Source organism: Artemia sp. Qi Xiang Cuo, chromosome 6, assembly GCF_049724085.1.
Source record: "Artemia sp. Qi Xiang Cuo chromosome 6, ASM4972408v1, whole genome shotgun sequence".
NCBI lineage: Eukaryota > Metazoa > Arthropoda > Branchiopoda > Anostraca > Artemiidae > Artemia > Artemia sp. Qi Xiang Cuo.
This window is the reverse complement of record NC_142799.1, coordinates 59,364,186-59,391,501: the sequence shown is the minus strand read 5'-3', so window position 1 is coordinate 59,391,501 and position 27,316 is coordinate 59,364,186. Positions and strand designations below refer to the sequence as shown.

Genomic DNA, 27,316 nt, shown 5'->3' with positions numbered 1-27,316 from the left:
CAATTTGACTCAAACCTCATTCAGTTCAACCCTCCTAAAATCAACAGTATAACCAGAAAGGGCGATTAAACCCGTTTGGTTGGAAGTGATAAAAGCTGACTCGAATAAAGCGGTTATCATTCATTGGTTAATTCTTATGTAAGCGGTTTTTAAGCTGCTTCTATGCAAAACTATTACATCCACCATAAAAAAAACAATAATTTCTGTTTTTTTTCATATATGCAGAAATTAGCAAATTTTTCTATGTCCAACTTGCATCTCATGGTTGCAGCAATAGCTACAATCTAGTACAGAGAAAACCAAAGCCCATAGTAGCCAACAGCTTAAAAACACGTTTAAAAAAATCTATTTCTTGTAAGATAATTTGACGTTATTGCTGATTCAAGAATGATACATAATATTTATATTCATCTTAATAGTAAAAGTTGATTTAAATGGGGTTGAAATAGATTGGGGTACAGCTGAATGAAAGTTCAGTAGCATTCCTGTCATCCACTGTCGTTAAACCCATGTCACGCATTATATAAGCTGCACATATGGACGCATCATAAAAATATTGTAAGGCTGAAACATTATTTTATTTCAGTATATCCGATGCCATCCGAATTAATTGCTTAGTTGGAACAATTTGACTGGAAATCAGGTAAGGTCTTTTTCTTTACCACTTTTAGAAAAGGTTTTAATTTTAAGCCGCTGTTTTAATTATAGCCTGAGATCAACATACACTTCCTCCGCTTTCTCCAAGTAATTTTTGTTAAAGCCAATTCTGTAATACTGTACAGTAAAGTTAAATATTTAAAACTTTGATTAAACATTTAAACTTTTGATTACCTATACAATAAGCCACCTTCGAGGCTTATACGATCACATTTTCTATAATATGCCCCCAGGTGTAAAAATGTTATATGCCCCCAGGGTATAACTTACAGCCCTAGCCTTGAGGGATTTTTTTTGGGGTGGGGGGGTTGACGTTCTCAATGACATGATTTCTGAACCTTTCAACTACACTGAGCAAAACGGATGTCTAAAAATTTTGACTAGATGTGTTTGAAGAAATGGTGGGTGTGGGAGGAGGGTTGGCTGCCCTCCAATCGATTTTGACTATTAAAAAGGGCACTAGCCCCATCAATTTCCAACCGAATAAGCGCTTTTCAAAGTTTATACGACAACTTCTTATATACAGAGTGCCCTGGTTTAAAAACAAAAAAAAATACATTGTGCCCACATCACTCTTTACTTCTCAACACCTCGCTCTTTGCGCTAGAGTTTGAATTCGTCCCAATGTTTAAATAACGAATCGTGGAACACAAGGGTTGTTGAATTTCATTAATAAGTGACTTTTTTAAAAGTACCCAAAAACTTTATTGTGAAAAGCGAGGTGTTGAGGTTGGACAAGCTTATTCCAGGGAATGTTCATTGTCTCTCATTCCTGGAAAGACAAATATGTCCAGCCTTTTTAAGCCCTGATTGGTTTCAAAGCTACTGGTGTAAAATCTATAGCGGATCAAAAGAACAATCTATAGCGGATATATATATATATATATATATATATATATATATATATATATATATATATATATATATATATATATATATATATATATATATATATATATATATATATATATATATATATATATATATATATATATATATATATATATATATATATATATATATATATATATATATATATATATATATATATATATATATATATATATATATATATATATCCTTATAATATCATAGGCACCGCAATCGCGCTGCCTATGATGTTGGGAACGTAAAGAACGATGTTGGCACAATGTATTTTTTTTTTTTTTTTTAGACGAGGTCACTTCGTATCGAAGGAGTTGTCGTAAAAACTTGGAAAAAAGCTCATTCGATTGCAAATTGGAATGGCTAGTGCCCTTTTTAATAGTCGAAAGTGATTGGAAGACAACTAACACCCCTTCCAAGCCCACCATTTCCCGAAACACATCCCATCAAAATTTTGAGATAAAATAATTTGTCATTTTGTTCAGTGTAGTTGATTTCCAGATAGAAATTATATTTTTGAGGAGGACACTCCACCACAGCCCTTAGGGCAAGGGTTGTAAGTTATGCCCTGGGGGCATATAAGGTTTTTATAGAAAGTTTCTTCGTAGAAACTTCAAAAAGGGCTCATTCGATTGGAAATTCAAAGGGCTATTGCCCTTTTTAATAGTCGAAAGTGATTAGAGGGCAACTAACCTCCCTCTCACGCCCACCTTTTCCCCAGACACATCCAATCAAAATTTTGATAAAGCCATTTTGTTCAACGTAGCTGAAAGTTCTGGAAATTAGGTCTTTGAGTATTACAACCCCTTCACAGTACTCAGGGCAATGTCGTAAGTTATGCCCTGGGGGCATATAAGGTTTTATAAAAAGTGTTGTCGTAGAAACTTCATAAAGGACTCATTTGGTTGTAAATTGAAATGGCTAGTGCCCTTTTTAATAATCGAAAGTGATTGGAAGGAAACTAACACCCATTTGACACCCACCGTTTATCAAAACACATCCAATCAAAATTTTGAGAAAGCCATTTTGTTGAATGGGGGCATATAAGATTTATATTGAAAACTTTGTCGTAGAAACTTCAAAAAAGGGACCATTCGATTGGAAAATCAAAGGGCTAGTGCCCTTTTCAATAGTCGACAGTAATTTGAGGGTAACTAACCCCCCTCTCACACCCACGTTTTCCCCAAGCACGTCCAATCAAACATTTTAGATAGCCGTTTGGTTCAACGTAGTTGATAGTCTTAGAAATTAGGTCTTTGAGGATGATAACCCCCTCAGAGCCTTTGAGGCACGGGTTGTAAGTTATGCCCTGGGGGCACATAAGGTTTTTATTGATAGTGATGTTGTAGATAATTTCTTAGACCACACTGCTTTTCCATTAAAAACAAAAAAAAATTTTTAAACACGAAAAACGGGTTTTAATTTTCTAACAAGCAGTGAACTACAAAACAATTAATTATGCACAATATAGAATTTATAGACAATATAGAATCAATATAGACATTCAGTACATGGAAGTGTTTATTTAATATATTTCCATTTATATACTGAGAGGAGGCCAGTTGAAAGACATTCAGTGCATGGAAGTGTTTAATTAATATATTTCAATTTATATACTGGGAGGAGGCGAGTAGAATCAATATAGACATTCAGTACATGGAAGTGTTTATTTAATATATTTCCATTTATATACTGAGAGGAGGCCAGTTGAAAGACATTCAGTGCATGGAAGTGTTTAATTAATATATTTCAATTTATATACTGGGAGGAGGCGAGTAGAATCTATATAGACATTCAGTACATGGAAGTGTTTATTTAATATATTTCCATTTATATACTGAGAGGAGGCCAGTTGAAAGACATTCAGTGCATGGAAGTGTTTAATTAATATATTTCAATTTATATACTGGGAGGAGTAGAGTAGAATCAATATATACATTCAGTACATGGAAGTGTTTATTTAATATATTTCCTTTTCAAACAGTTCGTGGTAACGAACTGTAAGCAAGGAGCCACCCGGCTCAATGGTAACCGAAACTCTAAAAAATGGGATTTTGATACCAATAGATACATCAAAAGAATCAGATTTTAATTCTGATTTCAAATATATAAGTTTCATTAAGTTTAATCTTACCCATCAAAAGTTACGTGCCTGAGAAAATTTGGCTGATTTTCGAAAAAAGGGGGAAAGACCCTCTAACAGTTATAGAACCTTAATAAAAATCACACCATCATATTCAGCGTATCAGAGAACCCTACTGTATAGGTTTCAAGCTCCTATCTACAAAAATTTGGAATTTTCCATTTTTTGCCAGAAGAAAGATCACTGATGCGTGTTTATTTGTTTGTTTTCTTTTTTTTTTGTGTTTTTTTTCCAGGGGTGATCGTATAGAGCCAGTGGTCCTAGAATATCGTAGAAGGGCTCATTCAAACTGAAATTAAAAGTTATAGTTCCCTTTTTAAGTGACCAAAAAATTGGAGTGCAACTAGGCCCCCTCGCACGCTCATTTTTTTCCCAAAGTCACCTAATCAAAATTTTGAGATATCCATTTTGCTCAGCATGGTCGAAAATATGATAAAAATGTCTTTTAGGATGACTTGATCCCCCAAAGTCCCCAGGGGGAGGGCTGAAAGTTATGAATTTTACTCAATGTTAACATATAGTATTGGTTATTGGGAGGTATACATACTTTTTTAGAGGAGATTTTTTCTTGTAGTAGGGGGAAGGAGAGGGTGTTGGGCTATATGTAATTATCTTACCATTAAGGATGTTATACTGGGGTAAGGGAAATTTCGCTGAAGGGGGCGCCGGGGTTCCCAGCATTATTAAAGAGAAAGATCAGGAATTAAATAAAAAAAACAAGTTTTTCAACTGATCAACTGATTGTGATTAAGAGGTCATTTTTAAAGAACTGGAAAAAAAAATTCGAACTATAGTTTAAAGAGCAGGGTATTGACTAGAGGGCGAACCCCCTAATATACGTGTTAAAAATTTATGAATATAGAAGTTCGTTACGTAAGTTAATTCTAAGTTACGTATATTTATTACTAATAAAAATGTTCGTAAATAAAATTAAACAAGTTTCGAGAAAGCCATTTAACCAAATATAATATGCAAATTCTGTTTTAATTATTCATGTACGGTGAGCCAAAATCAAAACCTGCATTAATTCAAAAACGTTCAAAAATTAAATTAAAAAAAAACAAGTTTTTTAACTGAAAGTAAGGAGCGACTTTAAAACTTAAAACGAACAGAATTTATTCCGCATATGAAAGGGGCTGTCCCCTCCTCAACGCCTCGCTCTTTACGCTAAAGTTTGACTCTGTCTCACAACTTTATTTTTTAAAACAATAAAAAACTTTAGCGTAAAGAGCGAGGCGTTGAGGAGGGGACAGCCCCTTTCATATACGGAATAATTTCTGTTCGTTTTAAGTTTTAATGTCGCTCCTTACTTTCAGTTTAAAAAACTTGTTTTTTTTATTTAATATATACTGAGAGGAGGCCAGTTGAAAGACATTCAGTGCATGGAAGTGTTTAATTAATATATTTCAATTTATATACTGGGAGGAGGCGAGTAGAATCAATATAGACATTCAGTACATGGAAGTGTTTATTTAATATATTTCCATTTATATACTGAGAGGAGGCCAGTTGAAAGACATTCAGTGCATGGAAGTGCTTAATTAATATGTGAGTTTTGTTATTATTTATTTATATTTTTCTTTCGTTTTTGCTTTTTTTTCTCTTTATGTTTTTAGTATTTTTTATTGTAATGTAATTTAAGTTGTTTTTTTTTTTTTTTTTTGGTTTTTTTATTTTTTTTTTTTTACGTTGAGAAATGCTCCCGGATGTTGGGCCGAAATATTAGGTGCGTTTTTTCATAATTAATTGTTTTGTAGTTCACTGCTTGTTAGAAAATTAAAACCCGTTTTTCGTGTTTAAAAATTTTTTTTTGTTTTTGATGTTGTAGAAACTGCAAAAAGGGCTCATTCGATTGGAAATTAGAAGGGTTTGTGCCTTTTTCAATAGTCAAAAGTGATTGGAGGATAACTAACACCACTCTCACACCCACCATTTCCCAAACACATCCAATCAAAATTTTGAGATAGCCATTTTGTTCGACGTTGTTAAAAAGTCAGGATATTATGTTTTTGAGGATGACACTCCCCCCACAGCCCTCAGGGCAAGGATTTTAAGTTACGCACTGGGGGCACATAAGTTTGTTTTGTTTTTATAGAAAGCGTTGTCATAGAAACTTCAAATAAGAATCATTTAATATGAAATTATAAGGACATGTGCCCTTTTTTAATAGCACAGGGGTATCGAAGAGCATCTAACCCCCCTATCAGACTTACTATTATGTCAAACATAGCCAATCAAAATTATTAGATAGCAAACTTCTTCGTCATTATTTGAAATTCTGGAAATTAGGTCTTTGAGGGTGACAACCCCCCCCCCCCCCAGCCCTCAGGGCAAGGGTTGTAAGTTATGCCCTGGAAGCATATAAAGTTTTTATTGAAAGCATTGTCGTAGAAACTTCAAAGGGCTCATTCGATGGAAAATTGAAAGGGCTAGTGCCTTTTTTAATATGTTAAAGGGATTAAAGATCAACTAACGCCTCTCTCAAGCTCATCCTTTCTTTTAACATATTAGATCAAAATTTTAAGAAAGCCGTTATGTTTCACTTAGTTGAAAGTTCTGGAAATTAGGTCTTTGAGGATGACAATCCCCTCGTAGTCCTCAGGGCAAGGGTTGTAATTTATGCGTTGGGGGCATATAAGGTGTTTATAGAAAGCGTGTCATAGAAACTCAAAAAGTGCTCATTTGGTTGGAAATTGAAATGGCTAGTGCCCTTATTAATAGTCGAAAGTGATTGGAAGGAAATTAACACCCCTTCCACGCCCACCATTTATCAAAACACATCCAATCAAAATTTTGAGATAGCCATTTTGTTCAAAGTAGTTGAAAGGTCCGGATATTATATCTTAGAGGATGACACTCCCCCCACAGCCCTCAGCGTAAGGGTTGTAAGTTATGCCCTGGGGGCATATAAGGTTTTGGTTGAAAGCTTTGTCGTAGAAATTTGAAAAAAGGGCTCATTCGATTGGAAAATCAAAGGGCTAGCGCCCTTTTCAATAGTCGAAAGGAATTTGAGGGCAACTAACCCCCCTCTCACGCTCACCTTTACCCCAAACATACCCATTCAAAATTATTAGATAGCCTTTTTGTTCAACGGAGTTAATAGTTTTCGAAGTTAGGTCATTGAGGATGATAATCCCCTCAGAGCCCTCAGGGCAAGGGTTGTAAGTTTTGCCCTGGGGTCACGTAAGGTTTATATAGATAGTGATGTTGCAGAAACTGCAAAAAGGGCTCATTCGATTGAAAATTACAAGGGTTTGTGCTCTTTTCAATAGTCGAAAGTGATTGGAGGATAACTAACACCACTCTCACACCCACCATTTCCTCAAACACATCCAATCAAAATTTTGAGATAGCCATTTTGTTTGACGTTGTTAAAAAGTAAGGATATTATGTTTTTGAGGATGACACTCCCCCCACAGCTCTCAGGGCAAGGGTTGTAAGTTATGCACTGGGAGCATATAAGTTCTTTTTATAGAAAATGCTATCGTAGAAACTTCAAAAAGGAATCATTCGATAGGAAATTGAAACGGCTAGTGCCCTTTTTAATAGTCGAAAGTGATTGGAGGGTAAGTAACCCCACTTTTACGCCCACCATTTCCCCAAACACATTGAATCAAAATTTTGAGATAGCCACGCAGTTAAAAGTTCTGGAAATTAGATCTTTGAGGATGACATCCCCCTCACAGCCCTGAGTGCAAGGATTGTAATTTATGCCCTGGGCATATAAGGTGTTTGTATAAAGTATTATCATAGAAACTTCAAAAAGGGAACGTTCTATTCGCAATTAAAAGGGCTAGTGCCCTTTTTATTAGTCGGTAGTGATTGGAGGGCAACTAACCCCCCTCTCACACCGAACTTTTCCCCAAAGACATCCAATCAAAATTTTAAGACAGCAATTTTGTTCAATGTATTTGAAAGTTCTGGAAATTAGGTCTTTGAGGATGACAACCCCCCCCCCCAGCTCGCAAGGCAAGGGTTGTAAGTTATGCCCTGGGAGCACATAAGGTATTTATTGAAAGCGTTGTCGTAGAAACTTCAAAAGGGCTCATTTGATTGGAAATTGAAATGGCTAGCGCCTTTTCTAATAGTTGAAAGTGATAGGAGAGCAACTAACCTCCCTCTCACGCGCACAATTTTCCCAAACACATCCAATCAAGATTTTTAGACAGCAATTTTGTTTAACATAGTTGAAAGTTCTGGAACTTAGGTCTTTGAGGGCGACAACCCCCTCACAGCCCTCAGGGCAAGGGTTGTATTTTATGCCATGGGGGCATATAAGGTGTTTGTAGAAAGCGTTGTCGTAGAAAATCAAAAAGGGCTCATTCGATTGGAAATTAAAAGGGGTAGGACCCTTTTTAATAGCCCAAAGGGATATGAGGAAGGCTTGACATTTTTATAGTAAAGATCGATGTGGGTGCAATGTTTTATTTTTTTTTTTCTTCTTATTTGGTTCAGACCAGGGCACTTCGTATCGAAGGACTTGTCGTAGGAACTTCAAAAACGGCTCTATTGAAAACAGAACGGGCTAATGTCCTTTTTGATAGTCGAAAGTGATTGGAGGGCAACAAATCCCCCTCCCACGCCCAATCTCCCATTTGCCCATTATGTTTATTAACTAAATGTTGCCTTAAGATTAAATCAAAATGCACTGTGTTAATGCTAATTCTCAATAAGGCATCTCAGCTTTATCCCAAAAACGATTGAGGGTATTATGTTCATTCTTTTGGTGCAACTTCTACTCGTAAAATTTAACCAAATCAAAATACCGCTAGTGTATCCACGCAATCAAAGAGGGTAAATAGATTTTTTGCGAATCGTATAAAGTTTTCTATTTCAGGTCAACTAGAGGAGATATGAAACTAAATTAAGCACCACTATTTATGTCCAGATTTTTAAAAGGGTGTATGTTGTTAAAAATTTCTGAAAATTTTTCTCCAGCGTACAAATAGCAGGCCAAACATTAAAGTCTTAAAAAAACGAAAAGATTTAAAGTATTATTTTCTTTTCCTCTGAACAGACTATGTCAATATAAAACGAACAGAAATTAATTAAACAAACTTTTTCCACGAAATAAGTTTTTCAAAGCAAAGTAAAGATCTCCATTAAACCAAAAATGAGCAAAAATAAAATCAAATAATCTATCAAGTGTGAAACTACCACAAATCAGCATCGATAGATAAATGAAACCCAAAACGAACAGAAATTACAATAAATAACCGAGTGAAACTCAAAACGAGTAGAAATTAACATGAGTAGGGCTCAAAACCCCTGTGCTTCACAAGGCCAGAATATAATTTGCACTATACTGAAAAAAATACAAATGAATGGGCATTGTCGGTTTAATATACATATACAGATATTTAGTAATCAAAATGTTAATATTGTTTCATTTATTAAAGTTATGAAAGTAAAAATATTTATATTTTTTTAGTAAAGTGCAAATTATGTTTTGGCCTTGGGAAGGCATAGGGGTTTTAAGACCTACTCATGTTAATTTTAGCTCGTTTTGAGTTTGACTCGGTTATTTATTGTAATATCTGTTCGTTTTGGGTTTCATTTATTTATCGATGCTGATTTGTGGTAGTTTCACGCTTGGTAGATTATTTGATTTTATTTTTGCTCATTTTTGGTTTAATGGAATTCTTTACTTTTCTTTGAAAAACTTATTTTGTGGAAAAAGTTTTTTTAACTAATTTCCAGAGAAACATGAAGTTTTCTTTAGTGTATCTTTGCCTTTAAGGATTTATATGGCACATTGTTCAGTTTTCACTGTCATTTTCAATTGATTTGGGAAAATTGACTCTAAATTTGCACCCCTTCAGGATTTAGACGAAATTACGCCACTGCTATTCATTCAAAGAAGGCGGCAGTAAACAATACATCATTTTAAAAGGTGTTCCATTTTAAAAGATATACTGCTAATTTAAAGAAAATTATAATGCCTCCCATATCTCTAGATTTTTAATAACTATTTGTATCTTCACTAAGAAATCCCTCCCCCTCCCTCCGTGTTTTGAAGGATTGGCACCCGTGCACATGGGCGCTCATAGGCTGAATTTTAGGGGGGTTTACCTGATCTAATCGGCACTTCCAGTACTGTATAATTTAAATCTGAAGACAAAACATCACTAGCAGTGTGATAGTACTGCCTAAGTAAAGAGCGATGTGGGCCCAATATATTGTTTTGTGTTTTAGACCAGGGCACTTCTTGTAGAAAGAAATGTCATAGGAACTTCAAAAAGAGCTCATGGAAGGCAACCAGCTATAGTGTTTTTTTAAGCTATAGTGTTAGTTATAGTGCTTTTTTAAGAGTCAAAGGGTATCAGAAGGAAAATATCCCCCCCCCCACACACACACACACATTGCATTTTCCTGAGACACATCTGATAGAAATTTTAAGATAGCCATTTTTTGTCGTGGAAACTGCGAAAAGGGCTCAGTCGGCTGGTATTTGAGAGGGCTAGTACCCTCTTTATTAGTCAAAATTGATTGGAGGGCAACCATCCCTCCCTCTCACGCCCATCATTTCCCCAAACACTTCCAGTCAAAATTTCGAGATAGTTATTTTGTTTGACGTAGTTTAAAAGTCCAGAAATTATGTCTGAGGATGAGGACTCCCTCACTGTCCTCAGGGAACGGGTTGTAAGGTAGGCCCCGAGGGCATTTAAGGTTTTTATGAAAACGGTGGTCGTATAAACTTCGGAGGGGGCTCATTGGATTGCAAATCGGAAGTTGAAGAGCCATTTTAAGGGTCAAATTTATCGGAGGGCAGCTATACCCCAACCCCATGTCATATTTTCCCCAAATGCATCCGATAGAAATTTTAAGATCGCCATTGGTCAAAAAATAGTACAACGATCAGTATCAAAGTGATCAGAAACAAGAGTCAATGTGACAGGAGTCAAAGTGATCAGAAGGGAAATGATCACTGGGAAATGAAATGATCAGAAGGGAAATGATCACGTGGGAGGGAGGCAACCATCCCTCCCACCCACGCCCATCATTTCCTCAAACATTTCCAGCAAAAATTTCGAGATAGTTATTTTGTTTGACGTAGTTTAAAAGTCCAGAAATTATGTCTTTGAGGATGAGAACTCCCTCACAGTCCTCAGGGCAAGGGTTGTAAGGTATACCCCGAGGGCATTTAAGGTTCTTATGGAAATAATGGTCGTACAAACTTCGGAGGGAGCTCATTGGATTGGAAATCGGAAGTTGAAGAGCCAATTTTAATAGTCAAATTTATCGGAGGGCAGCTATACCCCAACCCCACGTCATATTTTCCCCTAATGCATCCGATAGAAATTTTAAGATAGCCATTTGTTAAAAAATAGTACAACGATCAGTATCAAAGTGATCAGAAACAAGAGTCAAAGTGACAATAGTCAAAGTGATCAGAAGGGAAATACCCTCCCCCCCCCCACACACATGTTGCATTTTCCTGAAACACATCTGATAGAAATTTTTAGATAGCCATTTTTTGTCGTGGAAACTGCGAAAAGGGCTCAGTCGGCTGCTATTTTAGAGGGCTAGTACTCTCTTTATTAGTCAAAAGTGATTGGAGGGCAACCATCCCTCCCTCCAACGCCCATCATTTCCCCAAACACTTCCAGTAAAAATTTCGAGATAGTTATTTCGTTTGACGTAGTTTAAAAGTCCAGAAATTATGTCTTTGAGGATGAGAACCCCCTCACAGTCCTCAGGTTAAGGGTTGTAAGGTATGCCCCGAGGGAATTTAAGGTTCTTATGGAAACAGTGGTCGTATAAACTTCGGAGGGGGCTCATTCGATTGGAAATCGGAAGTTGAAGAGCCATTTTAAGGGTCAAATTTATCGGAGGGCAGCTATACCCCAACCTCAAGTCATATTTTCCCCAAATGCATCCGATAGAAATTTTAAGATCGCCATTGGTCCAAAAATAGTCCAAAGATCTCATATCACGGTCTTTGGGGTAGACACAGCCCCCCAAAGTATGGGGATAAGAGTTTTCGGTTATGTTCCAGGGGGATGTAAGGTTTTTATGAAGAGGGGGTCTTGTGAATTTTAGAGGAGGATCATTTGATTCAAATGCATAGTTCTAGTTCAATTTTAAGAGTCAAACTTGATGGAGAGAAAATAGCTCCCCCCGCTGATATACTATTTTCCCCAAACACATTCGATCGAAATTGTGAGATAGCCATTTTGTAGCAAATAGTCCAAACAGAATCTAACAACGCCTTCAGTAAACCAAAATGAAAAATATTTAGGTGGATTTTAAACTACATCAAAACAAACTATGAGCATGTGGACTTTCAAAAAGGTGACAAAGCAATATCTCAAGAACAACTTATATCATTAAGTTAGATCTTTAAGAATAAGTTGCGGGGGGATTTTGAACTAACCAGAAGGCACGATGTGCATACTTTTAGTACTACAACTATAGTTACTGTAACTAATGACACCAAAAGTAATAAGGTGAAACTTCTAGGAAGTGTTTAGGGGCGTTCCGATTAACTCAATAAACTGTACACATGCAGGTTCTCAAAAAGACATATAAGCAATATCGCAAGTAGCAGTACGACTCTGTATTAGCTAAAAATGTCATTGAAACATTTAAATTAGTTGATTCAATACAAAATTAAAAGTTCTAGGGCCCTTTCTAAGACTAAAAAGAGATTAGGGGGCAATCTGCCTGTCGCTCAAGCCGATTTATTTCCCAAACACATCTAATCAAAATTTGGATACAACTATTTTGTTCAGCATAGTAGAACAATCCAGCAACTATTTCTTTAGTGATATTGGGCATGTCAAACCCCCACAATTATGCCAGACTATAGATTCTTATGGAAAAAATTATATAATTTTTTATCTCATGAAAATGACTTTGTCAATAAAAAACGAACAGAAATTCGTCTAAAAACACTTTTTACACCGAATAAGTTTTCAAAAAAAAGCAAAGAGCTCTATTAAGCCGAAAATGGGCCGAAATAAAGTCAAATATTCTTCCAAGCGTAAAACTACCACAAACCACTCTCAACAATTAAATGAATCTCAAAATGAACAGAAATTAGAATAAATAGCCGAGTCAAACTCGAAACGAGCAAAAACTAACAGTAGTAGGGCTGATAACCCCCATGCCTTCTCAAGATCAGACCATCATTTGCGCTTTACTGAAAACAAAATATGTTTAAATGTTTTCACTTTTTTTTACTTAAATAAGTAAAAAACTTTTTTTTCACTCATTTCTGTTTACCCTTTTTTTATTTTAAGGAATAAATATCAGTATAGGTATATTAAACTGACAATTCACGGTAATTTTTTTTTTTTTTCAGTAAAGCCTAAGTTATGTTCTGGTCTTGAGAAGGCATGGGGGTTGTCAGCCCTACTAATTTTAATTTTTGCTCGTTTCGAGTTTGACTAGGCTATTTATTCTAATTTCTGTTCGTTTTGAGTTTCATTTAATTGTTGACTGTGATTTGTGGCAGTTTTACGCTTGGAAGATTATTTGACTTTATTTCTTCCCATTTTAGGCTTAATTGAGCTCTTTACTTTTCTTTGAAAACTTATTCGGTGTAAAAGTTTTTTTTATATTAATACAAATATATGACACCGTCATTCTGCCAGGGGGGAGTGGTAATCAACGTTAGTACTTTGCTCGGAGGTATAGCAATTCCCATGTTATTTGCTCACAGGTATAGGACAATGCTATTTTCCCACTTTACGTTCCATGGCAGCTTTCCATGGTTGATTACCAGACTAATTATTGATGTCAATTGCATATGGAATTATACAAAACCTACCAGATAAGTTTCCGGGCCAAGCAGGTATATTTCTGGGCCAACCAGACAAGTTTCTAGGTCAACTATAAGTTTCTAGACCTTTATAGTCTGGTTTGGTGGGTATAGTCTGGTTTAGTTTTTCAAAGAGAGTGAGAATTTGACATTTTTGCAAAAAGGGATTCGCAAAATTGGACACTATGAACGATATTAATTAATGTTTTGAATAATAGGAGTGTGAATGATTCTAATTAGTGATTGGATTGTACGAAGGTGGAGAAAAAAAAGTATTAAACTGATTAACAGTTAAGGTAACCCCGAAGGGGTTGTTAACTCAGGTAATTTGTTATAAATTTGAAACATCAGTCTATGAAAATAGCTAATGACGATAGAAAGACATTGCGAGTTGACCTAGCTTTACCTCTCCGATGTGTCAATTTTGGAGGGAAAACCAAAAAAACTCAGAATCGAAAATAAATGGAATCTGCCTCAAGGGGAAAGCTCAGAGGCCCTTCGTTCCCCCATTTCTGAGGGCAGGTGAGGAGGGGGGGCAATTTTGGACGGAAAACCAAAAATACTCTGAATCGAAAATAAATGGGATCTGCCTCAAGGGCAAGGCTCAGAGGCCCTTCGTTCCCCCATTTCTGAGAGCAGGGAAGGGGGGGGGTCAATTTTGGAGGGAAAATCAAAAATACTCAGAATCGAAAATAAATGGGATCTGCCAATTGTTTTCGTTTTTGCTTTATTGTTCGACTTGATAGGAATTCTTAAACTGGATGGTCGTTTAAATTTCTTAATAACTAAAGATTTTGTTTTTCTTCTAAAGAGCTTGATATTCTCAAGGTTTTAGCTTTTGGGGATAATAATTAAACACAGGATATGTTTTATGAGGAAAATAAATAAGTTTTTCGGTTTATATGAAACGGTAGTCTTAGAAAGCTATGAAAAGTTTGCTTGGTATGCCAGTTGGTTCAGCGTTGGTAACTTCAGCTAGTCACATCAGTATACCTCATTCTTTCATTCTAACTTAGCTTGTAGGAATAGGAATTCATTCAAACAACTAAATAAGACTAAAAAATAGTACAAAAAAAGACTATTATTTTTCATCATTATTCCTCCCATGACCAGGTGCTAATGTCACTGTGAACTATGGTCTATTTCTCTAAAGAAATACCGTCTTATTGGTCCCCAGTGAGGGGTGATCAAGGCTCCACGAGGACAAGACCTTGGGTAGCGTGGTAGGCGGGATTCGTATCTACTCAAGATGTTGCTAAAACTACTTTAATAAACTAATAGACAAAATACAATACTAGATTACACTTGTGAACAGTCCTCTTGAAGCCGAAGAGAATCCGAGCTATAGTCAACTTGCACCGACTGGCACCGTTGATTTGGAAGTGGCTGCTGCACTTTCCAAGCTCGCCGTCTATAGTTGGCTAGTGGAGATTACTGGAACCCACCGACGGCAGTTGATATGGAGGTTATTGTTAAACTCTCCCAGCTCACCGTATATTATAGAAAGGTGGAGGTTGCTCGAACTCTCCCAGCGGTGTTCTTCTAACCACTTGTCACTGTTGGTTCTCAAAGCTGAATTGTCCACAAGTTGTCTTTTCCCCCTTCTTATCTTCCAAGGCCCAAGCATACAATTCTGGTTCCATGACCCCCAAAGTAGCCTCTCATTGGCTGGTAGGTTTTTAGTCATGTGATCCACTGCCTTGAATAAAAAAGAAGGCAGAAACAAGTACATAAAACAACACATACCCAAATATACTTTTGAAGGGGAACATACAGTAAATACCAAAAATATATCCTTAAAGTAATAAAACACTACAAACATGAAATACACTGATGTCTAACTTGCGTAAGCCTAGCGACAATCTTTACATTTCGTCCCCCTCTTTTATTGAAAAAAAACCATTTTCATTACTTTTTTATCATACGTCTTAAATTAATTTTTATTACTTCCCTAGACACATTTGTTATTATTCATTGTCCCCTTGTTCGAATATTCTAAAACCATTTTTTTTTCATTTCTATATAATAAATCTATAATTTCCTTAATTTGAGGAGGATCACCTTGAAAATTCCAATAAGGATTAGAAAAATTAACTTGCCGCCAGTCATGATCCCAATACTCATGGACTGTGCTGATTCAATTTTTCTGTTTAATTTTGTTTTGCTCAAAATAGATTTTAGGCTATTTATGCCTTTTCAGAATACATCTCTCTCTCGAGAAAGCTATGAATTTTTTTGAAGTCTAATAATTCGAAATCAAAATTAAGTTTTGTAGCATTGAAAAGAATTTTATTATGAGCAAATTTAGTAAAGTTGACCTCTGTTTTGCCTTCATACAATTCTGGAACGGAGAATTTTTCATGGGCAAGGGAACATTCGTCTTTTAGTTGAACAAGGACGGATCCTACAATTTCTAATCGTTGTTGCTCCCTTAATCCTTGGCATATGACAAGAATGTTCAATTTGGTTGAAATTGGTGTAACAATTAAGAAGTGAGTTTTCCCAACAGGAGTTATAAGAGGATTATGAACTTTTCGTATATTAATATCGCATTCATTTTTAATGATATCTTGGTTGTTTGTGAAGCAGTCGAAGGAACAGTCAAGAAGCGTGCTGTCACGCATTACGATGCTGTCTTTGCAAATTACCCTTTTTGCATTATACTTACAATAGTTGAGGAAGTTTTAATTTTGCAAAAAATACATTTTTTCTTCTTGATCTATTCCAAAGTATGGGGAAGTTGGTATTAGGGACTGAAATAAATTTGTGTCATTGGGGGGATAGGGACTGCTTAAAACTTCAAAAAGTTGAAAGCGTCCTGATCTTTTAATTAAATCTAACGAACACGAAACTATCATTGATATACTGTCACTCACGATACTGCATTCCGTGTTTTTATATAATTCTAAAAGACCGCTATTTTTAAAATCTACTGCTAGTGTAGTGTCATAGGGTAAATTTTCTTCAATCCTTGTAAGAACGTCGTTAATATACACAGGGTCCAGGATTTCAATCGGAAAATGACGCATTTCTGCTTGAATAACAGAATTTAGCACTTTATTTACATAAGAACTCAACATTTTAATTTTCTTCAAACAATTCAAAACTTGAAAATCGATTTTATATTTTACGGGGTCTAGGGTCGTAAATGAAAGAAGTATGTCTTGTTGGATTTGCTCTAAGGTATTCTCTACAATTTCAAAGGTAAGATTTTTTTGTATCACCAGTTGATTTTGAATGTCACTAATTATTGAGACTGATTTCTCCATTTTGGTAATATGTTTGCTTCATTTGCCTCAATTTCTAGCCTGGGAGACTCTATACCAGATTCATGTACATGATTTTCCTGTGAGCCCAAGCTTGTTCAGCCTTTGTGCACTAGAATGCCAACCTTTCCTGCATTTCTATGGATGCAACCCTTTTTTGCAACCCTTAGAGGGGCCCCAATGGCTTCCCTCTGGATTACATGACCCCTTGTCATGACTTGCTCGTGACCAATAGGCACGATAGGCCTACCCCTTACGTTTGACCGACTATTACAAATTACAGAATTTGGGTCCGAGTCCTGAGACTCCATTTCCCGAAAATCAAATCGTTTTCCGGGTACAGTTTCCAAAAATTTGTACGCTGCTTTTATTTCTTTATCGCGCTTTAATAATCCTTTGCCTTACCAACTATTCTAGAATAAAATTGAGAGACTAATTCGTTCTCTTTCTGTTTTTCTCTGACTGTTTCTTGTAGTTTTTGTCCTCCACTTTTTTCTGGGCAAAAGGCTATTTTAAGGGTTCTTTCAAGGTCTGAAAGATTTTGGATACTGTCCGGATCACCATTATACAGAAATCTCTGAATCTCCCCCCTGGTGTAACAGATAGCCTGAGACACCATTGAGGCGTCCCCCTTGGACTGACTCTTTTGTATTTGTTTTAGCGTTAAAATCCAGGAATGAATATCGGCTGGATGCGAAAGTTTAGAAATTGGTGGACATTGTTCCATATAATAATTAACAGGCATAGGAGGAGTTGGTTGGTAAATATCAGAACTAACTCTCTGCGAGGTCAGACGAGCCTCTGCATCTGCTAGCCTAGCTTCGAGGTCTTTAACATGGGCCTCTAAGTCGGCCGGCATGGTTTTAAATTTAAGGCTAGGAAATAGAGACAGCTTAACGAATTATTAGAAAGGAGTTTCTAAAGAGTAGTCAACAACACCGTGAGTAGCTGCCACCAATGTGAAGCATGGTGTGTTTCTCTAAAGAGATACCGTATTATTGGTCCCTAGTCGGGGTTGATCAAGCCTCCACGAGGACAAGCCCGTGGGTAGCGTGGTAGGCGGGATTTGTATCTACTCAAGATGTTGCTAAAATTACTTTAATAGACTAATAGATAAAATACATTATTAGATTACACTCGTGAACAGTCTTGTTGAAGCCATAGAGAATCCGAGCTATAGTCAACTTGCACCGGCTGGCACCGTTGATTTGGAAGTGGCTGCTGCACTTTCCAAGCTTGGAGAAAAGGGTGGCATTCCGGCGCGCAAAGATGGCACAAGCTTGTGCTCACAGGGAAATCATGTACATGAATCTGGTATAGAGTCTCCATGGCTAAAAATTGAGACTGATTTCTCCATTATTTGGAAGTTTGTTTCCTCTCCAATTTCCAATTCCTTAATTTTCGATAAAAGATTATTAATTTGGTCGTCAGTGGCAGTTCCCGCGATATTATTCAGAAGATGTCCGAGACCTGGTAATAGACTACGTATTTTTCGATTTTTCTTATTTCTTTTTGTTAAAGAAAACAAGAGTTTTACATCCTTCTGGAGATTCTCAATTTCAATGTTAAGAAAGAGAATGTTTTTATTCAAGTGCTGTTTGATATCTTTTTCTATTGCATCTATAGATATGTTGTTACGTCCATTGGTAAGTTTCTTCTCCCATAGGCTCTTATTAAATGTCAATTTTTGCAGTTGATCAATGAAATTCAGCAGTTGGTCAGAAGTCTCTTTTAGATCTTTTATGTTAATAAACAAAATTATTTTGTGTGAACTAGTCATTGGGTAAATATCTCTCAAATAACGAAACAGTAATTTATCTCGTATACTTATCTCGCTTGTGTTGTCCTTTAAGTAACTATGACTATGGTGAAAACATAACAGTAGAATAGTGACCCAGTTCATATTTATTGCTTGTACTTGATCTGAAAAATTGGAATTTGGTCAGGGAAGTAGATTTATTGAATTGTGTTGTGAATTGAGACCCTTCAGTTAGACTTTGATTATTGAAAAGATGACTTCAGAATGTTTTGTCATTCGGATTCCGACTAAAGCTGGTGGGGATATTGACATAGGTCATATACATACAACTTTGCCGACTCGGCTTTTGAGACAAGCTATATTCTATGTTTACAGTAAAACAAGCTGTGTTAAGATAAGTGCAGATAGCGAGAAAGGTATCTCAAGTTCCTCAGTTGATACTTCGTCAACATCGAACAATTCATCTTCGAATACGTCGTCCTCATCAAAGGACAGCGAAACTTCAGCAATAACTTCTGCAAACTCTTCGAGTGAACAGGATAAGAGGAAAAAAACTGAATTGTGGGATAAAAAGATTGCAAAGAGTCATTAAAGGCATTAAACCATTAAGGAAACGCAAGAAATAATTACTGGTAAGAACTACAGGGAAAATATTGAGGCTTCTATATCCCAGAGCTGTTTTCTCCACGCTGTAACTTCAACTTGTTTGTACCAACCCTTATACCCTCCCTTCGATAAGGGTTCAAAGCGGGAGCCTTAATTTTAACATATTGGGTTTCTAGCAAAGTGTCAGACATATATATTCTTATATAAATCCTTGAGTAATCTGAAGGAGGACACCCTATTCAGGAGTTTGAAAAAGGAGATAGGTGTTTTAACTTAATAAATAATATTGTTGTTTTTTATATCGTATTTTAGATTAGATGAAATTATGACACAGAGTAATTTCAGGGAGTACGCAGAAATTCCAGAAGGTATATAATTAAGAAAAAGAGGTGGAGTATTAAGGAAATATATTATTAGTATTATCGTGGATTCATAAGGGTTTGTCGTCAAACTTTCGTAAAAAAAAAAACATTTATGATACCAATAGATATATAAAAAAATTGGCTTTTTATGATGATTTCAAATCATGGGCGCCCATATGGGGGGGCAGGGGGGGGGCTCCTGCCCCCCTGCCCTGAATGATGCTGCCTTATTTTTATATTTTTGTTTTGAGATCTCTATTATATAGCATTAAAAGTGCCAATTAGACGATATTTCCCCTCCCCCTGGAATTCAGCTTATGGGCGCCCATGTTTCAAATATATAAATCTCATTATGTTTAGTCTTATTAATCAAATGTTACAAGCCTCAGAAAATTTTCCTGCTTTTCAACAAAAAAGGAAACAGCCCCCCGAAAGTTAAGTGATCTCAATGGGAATCCTACCATCAGATTCAGCGTATCAGAAAACCCTACTGTGTAGGTTTCAAGCTCCTATCTGCAAAAATATGGAATTTTGTATCTCTTGCTAGACGAAAGATCACGGACACGTGTTTATATTATTATTATTATTTTTTTCCCAGGGGTGGTCATATCGACCCTGTGTTCCTGGAATATTAAGAGAGGTCTCATTCGAACGGAAATTAAAAGTCCTAATGCCCTTTTTAAGTGACAAAAAAATTGGAGGAGAGCTAAGCCCTCTCCCCCACCCTTTTTTCCCAAAAACTGATCAAAATTTTGAGATAGCCATTTTGTACATTATAGTGGAAAGGCCCAATGAGTTGAAAGGTCTTTGGGTATAACATGACCCCCTCCCACAGCCCCAAGGGAAAGGTCTTTAAGTTATAAAATTAGCCCATTGTCTGCGCATAGTAGGCTATTTGTTATTGGGATGTAGGCATACCTTTTACGGTGGGGGGGGGGGAGGACACATTTTTCACTGGGGGTTTTTCCACGGGGGAAGTTTCCAGGGAGTGAACTTGTCAGGGGAAATTATATAGTGGTGGAATTTGCCAGAATTCTAATACAAGTCTTTTTGGTACTCTTGCATTATGAGGGCCTTTCTAAAAAGTCAAGTTTGGTTAATGCTAATGAAATAAAATAAAATAGGATGAATATATAATAGTTTAGAAACAAATTTGGGCTATATATTTGCACATTAGGGGGGTGGGAGCATAGCATATATTAAATACGTAGCCTAAACTAACCTAGGAACCTTCCCCCCTCTAAACCCCAAAAAACCACAGTTTAGTATCGTATACGCAATGACAACCAGGGTTGCCACCCTGACCTGGAAGAATTTACTAAATCGGAGAGGAAAAATTCACTAGATCGCATCTGTTTTTACTAAATGCTCAAAAAAATTTTTTCACCATTAAGCATCGATTTTTACTATAGAAGGATAATCAATACGATCTTTACAATAGTAGTAAGGCCATATAAGATTGAAAACTTACATGCAAACTTACGCCTGAGGCGTGGATATGTGTGTAAGTTTTCAATGCATTGGGTTACCAGGGCCATTTGCAAAGAGGTACCATTTCTATAGAAGCTATAGCAATTTGAAATATCATATGGAATTTGCTTGAAGCTATATACTTTGCGTACGCACCCGTACCAAACAGGTTGGGTCTAATCTGTTCTGGTTCAAGTTTTTTCTGACACAATTAAGTGAATTTCTATTTAATGATATACAAGTTTTTTTTTAGGTTAAATCCGTGTCGGAAAAAACCGGTGTATCTTTTTAGATGCCAATTATTTTTTTTATATATTCAAGTTTCAAATTAGATTCCTCAACAGTTTTGAACAGTTTATTGAACATAGCACTAGTGACATTTTTTGTAAGCATTTACATAGAAAATGGATAATTCTAAGCAATTTCTGGTGAGTAAAATTCTCTCATTATTATAATAAAAAAGAAATTGTCTTGTCATTAAGTTAAGGAAGAAATTCTTTCCATACACTAGAACTAAGGGTACTTATATACTTAGAAGCCTATTGTTTTTAGGAGCTGAAACCTCTAAATAATTCTCTTATAGGGTGAAACTTACGGTATCTTTTTTTTTTCTTTTTTTTTTTAGGGGTTTTTTTGTAAATACATACAGGCCCGTCTGCATTTACGGGGTGATTTTTATAATGATCAGTTAACCTTTTTAGGGATGTTTTTGAAAAGTGCTTAGCTCTCGATCGGTAATTTGGGGTTAGAATAAAATGTTAATTCTTTTAATGTATTAATTGTTACAAAAGCTTCCATTTTATAGTTTCGGTTTGTTCCTTACTTATAGTTCGCTACCATGTACTGCTGGAAAATGTATTTCAGTGATATTTTTAGATCATAGTACCCTAATGCTGCTTTTAGTCTTTAGAAGAAGAAGAGAAAAATCAATTTTGAATATATTACGACTTCTTTCGTCTTCTATAAGTGCGTGGATAAAAAATTATATTTGACATTTTTTGTTTTTAATTTACAAAATGCTTGGTTTAAGTTTTCTTTTACGAGATACTCAGGCAGAAAGGATGGGGTACATAGATAGGGAGTAGGGCTTGCCTAATGATGCTTTTAGTCTTTAGAAGAAGAACCAAAACAATTTAGAATATATGCTGCTTACCTTAGTTTAAGAGCTGAAAATCATTCTAAAAAATCTAAATTTGTAACAATGAGTATTTTATTTTGATAATAAAGGAAAATTGAAATAAAGGAAAAGGAAATTTATTTAATTGAAAAAAAAAAATGTTTTACACTACTTTAAATGCCTAACATAAACTGAATTATTTTCCAAACCCAAAATGCATTTTTTTTTTCATTCTAAATTTTACCCTTTTTTTTCGGTTAATTTTACAATTTAAATAACCACCCTTCTTGAAAGAAGGCAAGATATAGCTAATTTATATTAATACAAGCTGGAAGACCATAAGTTATCAAATTCACTGCTAGAACTACACAAGACCTGGAGCAGCCAATGGCCGCGAATCTTTTAATGACAGGGTCCTCTGACCCCCGTGTTAGCTCCATGCCAGCTTGAAGGAAGTTGAAAAGGGAATGGACTGCTTCACATAATGCCTCAGCTCAGCCTACTGAAGATTGTGAGCTTGACCCCCTTCAAGTTTTGCAAAGGAGTTCAGATATAGAAGCCCAGTCAGAATTTGTTAGTATATACATATTTTTTTTTTCTATCCCTATTTTCAAAAATAAATTTTCTCAGGTAAATTTTCCTGAGAAAATTTTCTCAGGAAAAAGGAAAATTTTCTCAGGCGCATAGCTTTTGATGAGTAAAACTTAAAATTTGTTTCTAAAAACTATTTCATTTTCTTTCATTAACCAAATTAGCGGTATATAAAGTAATGATTATCATTAATTTCTATAACAAAAAAAAACATTACCTCTTAACTTAAAAGAAAGATGAATTCTAAGGCAATAATTCAAATATTCATTTTATACAAAAAATAAATTTTTGAAAAAAACAAAACAAAAACGATTTGATACTTCACAGTTGACAAGCACTTTTAAACTGGTATTTTTGAGCTAAGCCATTTGCACGCATCCGCTACTTATCAGATCGTACCATCGCTTCTTAATCCGATTTGAATTTTAAGTGGGTCTCTTGCAAAGTGGAATTTAAATAACAGGATGTCTATCTTCGATAAGCAATTTACACAGGTAAAAAGATTTTTGAATAATTTCTAAATATGTATTCACAGCGATGTCAAGAAACATTATTTGGGCGAACCCGTTTTTGGTCATTTCATTGAAATACTTAGGTGTTTTCGAGAAAGAATTTGCGGATGTTCTATTTGAACAGTGTTGTGAAGTCCGATACCCCCAACTAAAATGGGTATCGAGCCGCCTACCGCGCACGACGCTACGGGGTCCCAAGGGGCTTCCCCGGGAGAGGGGAGGGGGAGGGGGGGGTTCTAAAAAAGGACCATCCAACATTTTAATTGTACTTTAAGTGTTGATATGGACGGAGAAAAAAGTTCTTCTCTCTTACAATCATTTATTTAGCCCAGGTCAACTTCAAAGAAATCCATTGGCAAAAGACACAGGAAAATACGGATTATTGAGAAGGTAGCAACATCAACCGCCGACATCTGGGATTCGTGTCCGTTAACTGAAGCCGAGGACCAAGTATTCATACAGCATACCACGTCAGTTGAACGATGGTCAAATTTCATTAAGAATTATAATGAAGAGGCTCAAACAATCAAATTGGATCCATATTTTAAATTTTTATTTTAAAAAATTTTTGGAATAAAAACATTAGTTTTTTTTTATAAGTATGCGTGTTTATTTGTTTTTTTTTTCAGGGGTGAAGTTATCGACCCACAGGTCCTAGAATATTTGGAGAGGTCAAAATAAAATATAAAATAAAATTTCTATTTTCATTTTTTATTTACATAATTATTTTGACGTCAACTAAGCCCCCTCCAATGATCATTTTTTCCCACAGTCACCTGAATAAAAGTTGGTAATTACACTATTAGTTCAAAAAAAAATCTAATAACTCTGTCTTTGAAGTCGATTTTATCACTCACAATTTCGGGAGGAGGACTTCAAGTTAGGAAATTTATCAATTTTTGGAATATAGCAGTGGTTATTGGTAATTATACAGACTTTTACAGTTTTTTTTGTGCTAGAGGGAGGTGGGGGGGGCGGGAGTTACAGGGTAGGATCTCTACAGGGAGGAATTTTTCAGTGGGGAAGAGAAATTTTCTTTGTAGGTGGTGTCAGATTTCCCAGCACTATTTAAAAACGATAAGAAACTAAATTTTAAACTAAAATTTAAACTAGAAACTAGTTTAAATAAATAAAACTTTCAGTTGAAAGTTTTTCAACTGAAAGTAAGGAACAACTTTAAAACTTAAAAAGAACAGAAATTATTTCGCATATGAGGGGGTTCGCCCCTTCGTCAATACCTCACTCTTTAGGCTAAAGTTTGTTTATTGCTTTCAAAAGAGCTATTTATTCTAATTAAGCGACCTTTTTGATTCAGGGGTCATTTTTAAAGAATTGGAACAAAATTTGAACTTAGCGTGAAAGGTGAGGTGTTGAGGAGGAGGGAACCCCCCTCATATACGTAATAATTTTGGTTCATTTTAAGTTTTAGTGTTTCTCCTTACTTTCAGTTGAAAAAAATTTGTTTTTTTATTTAATTATTAACAAGCGTTTGAACGATGGTCAAATTTCATTGAGAATTATAATGAAGAGGCTCAAACAATCGAATTGGACCCATATTTTGCATTTTTATTTTTTAAAAATTTTGTAAAAAAACCATTAGTTTTTTTTAACATTATCTTGTTCTAACTTACCCATCAAATAATAAGACCACATTTTCCTTACAAAAAAAAAAAAAAAAAAAAAAAAATATATATTTTTTAACATGTTCAGTTGACATTATGAAAGACATAAGGCAATGTAACTTTTTTTTTCTTCTTCTTTTAATTGTTCAGGTGGTGGTAGTGGTAGTGTGACAATGACTATGAGAAATTGACAAAGTTTATTAACTATAAAAAATGTACATAAAAAATAAAACTTTTTTTTCTACAGATTAAAAATATAGCACCACCAGCAACACCATTGAGTGATGAAGCGAGTATATTTACAAGACCAATTCTGTCACCACCAGCAGAGTTCAGGGATGAAGCTACACTGGTTCTAGAGAATTTGGAGTGAAATAGAGGGTTCCTTGACGATGTTTTTGGGGAAATGGTCATCCTGAATGACTTAAATTGTGATATTGACATGCTTGAGGATCCAGGGTGGACAGATAGTTTCATGCGTGAATATTTAGGTGATTTTACAAGTAAATCTGAACCGGGTCCTCATAATGAAATTCCATCAGAGGACAATACAGGCTGGCTCGACCTATTGTCCCCAAACACCTTGAAACATGTACTAGGGGACCTCGTGCCATATCCCCCCAATGTGATTGAACAGACTGGGAGTGGTGTTATTGACAATTCTCTGTCACCCGCCACCATTCCACTTAATGCTATAGATAGAAGTAGTAGTAATACAACAGCAACAGTATCCCCTCTTCCGGATTTTTTTCTCTCCAACTCTGCCTTGCATCACACATTGGTCTACAGCGCCAAATTCGGTGACCCTTCTAAGAATAAGACCACATTTTCCTGACTAAAAAAAAAAAGAGAACATCCTACGTTTAAGAGATAACTCGAGAAAATCATCATCCAAAATCAAATGTTTTTCCATAAACACTAGATTTGATCTAATTCTCTCTTTCTCAAATTTATTCATTTTTCAATCCTTTCACTCCGACTGCTGACTCTAGACTGACCCTGATTCGATAGCCCCATAGCCTAACCTAACCAGAAAAGAAAGAAAACATTTTCGATTTCGAAACAATTTTATTGAATAATTACAACAACATCAATAATACAGAGCATGTACAATTAGCGATACTGTTTATTGTCTTCAATATGTTTCACCAATGCACTTAAAGCACATTGAAGTCTATTCACATGTGCTATATCAACTTTAGCAGCAAAACATAATTGATCCTCCATTTTAAATTTGCTGAAGGATATCACATATCTTGCATATACTGCATCCCACTCCAGACATAGACGTGAACCTTTGGTGAATTCCACCGCAATGTTTGATGCTCTTGTATTATTACCATTAACTCCACGATCAACTTCTAAGAGGGTAAACATTCCACTCATTGCCATCAACACAAATATATATCCAAATGAGTAAAGTCAAACTGTTTTTCTTCTCACTCCTTTGAATTCTATTCACAGACTAATAAAACTATAGCAAAAATCCTTTCCATATATTCCCTCCGCCGCTAATATGTGAGCAAGCCCTCTGATTGGCTGAGAAAGGAGATGTAACAAGCCCTCTGATTGGCCGAGAAGGAAACACGTGATCTAACTGTTTCCCGTTATCGGATCAATAAAATTTCCAATCGATTACGCAATCAATTTCTCGGAAATCCACTTCCCCTTCGATTATGCAATCAAGTTCTCGGAAATCCACTTCCTCTTCGATTACGCAATCAAATTTTCGGAAATTCACTTCCCCCTCGAGTCCTAGATCAATAGCATTGTTCCCGTTAGAATTCAATGCGCATGTGCAACCTTCGTCCCGGAGTTATTACACCTAGAAACAACAAATAAATCGACCTTGGAAAAAGAGGTCATTGACCGATTACGCAATCCATCTCCCTAGGGACTCTATGCCCATATTAGGTGTGCTGTCACGAGATACATTCTTTTGATAACCGAATTTTGTACTGTCACGACCTCCTGACCCCTTTCTACTAGCGGGTTAATTGAACAATACTTTTCGTACAACCTACTGTTTAAAATACGATCAATCAAGCGTGTAACCAAAATAGTCCGTAGACAATTTCTATGGAAAACATATAGTAAATCTTCCGCTGTTTTTTGGAGCGCCCATGCATCAGAAGCATCAGGAGTATAATAGAAAAACTGGCACTGAGTGATCATATAATCGACATACTCAAGTTGAAGCCGCAAACAGTCTACAGAGGGAACGAGCTCCCAAACTTGCAGGGAAAGAACAAGCAGTTTCCGGTCTCAATCAGGAGATACAAGAATAAGATCTTTGTCAATAGAGATTGTTGTGTCAGAATTTGAATCAGCTTTTGGGAGCGGGGCCGATGACAGCGACTACCAGAAATCAAATAAACGAGATCTAAGCATCAATAGTAGTGTAGAACCATAACCAAGTAAGGCAGCAAGAATGGAGAATGATAGAAAAAAAAAGGTGAAAAATAGGCAATCGTGAGCGGGGGGAAACAATTTAAACTTTTTTTTGGCCATTTGAATATTCAAGGTATCACAAGTGAAAAGTTGGAAAGGATTAAACAAA

At 35.8% G+C, this 27,316-nt stretch overlaps 1 long non-coding RNA gene across 1 annotated transcript in view; it reads right to left on the bottom strand.

Annotated features, from left to right (window-relative positions):
• LOC148951463 (uncharacterized) overlaps positions 1 to 27,316 on the bottom strand; it is a 240,411-nt gene that overhangs the window by 117,407 nt on the left and 95,688 nt on the right. The gene's annotated exons all lie outside the window — the stretch shown is intronic.